Genomic DNA, 964 nt, shown 5'->3' with positions numbered 1-964 from the left:
GAGAGGGGGGGCATTAGTGAGATGGTGTCAGTCTTCTGTGCAGCTTGTGCAGAGGCCAGGCATGTTCCTGGGACGGGCTCTGTGTGTGGGCTGACTCCTGGTGCAAGCAGTTCATCTTTTCCTTAAGTAGAGGGAAGAGTGAAACTGGAAGCTAAACTCCTGCTGAGTTAGGAACATTATGTACAAAGTACTGCCAGGCAATGGTCCTGACACTACTGAAAGAACTGTTGTACTTGACTTGTTTCTACCCTTTGTGGCAGAAAAGATAGAGACAATTTTTTGCTACTAGAGAAGATGATCAGCAGACACTTCTAATGGTGAAAAAGGAGCTATTTGATGCTACTGAGGTCAGGTCACTTGCCAGCTTTGTTTGGTTCCTCTGGAGAGCAGCTTGGCAACACTAAGATTCACCTTATAATAGCTAACTTCAAGCAACTTTTTGTGTAAACTTTGAAACGTTTACAGAGCCTAGTGTGGAAACTGGGCTATTCTCTATGTGTTAGGATATACCAAAGTTAAAGGAAACATCTGACTCTACACATGTATTTTTCATACAACAGTGGGATAAGGGACAAATTCACAGCCTCTGTGAGCAAAAATCTAAACGCATATTGCTTTTCTCTGTAACCCAGTTCCTTAAAAGGTGACAATATTTATATGTCAAGAAAAGCACCATAATACCTTGATTTTTCCTTATTGGGAAGTCTTCAATCACAGGTTGACATCAGTTTTATTTTTGCCTAATGATACTAATTTCTGGCTCACATAAACATTGCTGACCTTCTGGCCTATGGCTATGGCATTTTCCAAAGCACTGATGGGTTTTTTTCCTCAGCCATTTGCTCAGTTTACACATTTAAAGTCAACAGTATAGTGGACAAACTCTATAGCTCATTAAAGAAAACTCCCCTGGAGAAACTTTTAAAGGCGGTAATATAAAGTTACAAGCTTGACTAACCTCTAG

Source organism: Molothrus ater, chromosome 6 (genome assembly GCF_012460135.2).
Source record: "Molothrus ater isolate BHLD 08-10-18 breed brown headed cowbird chromosome 6, BPBGC_Mater_1.1, whole genome shotgun sequence".
Taxonomy (NCBI): domain Eukaryota; kingdom Metazoa; phylum Chordata; class Aves; order Passeriformes; family Icteridae; genus Molothrus; species Molothrus ater.
The sequence above is the reverse complement of the archived record's forward strand: the minus strand, read 5'-3'. Positions refer to the sequence as shown.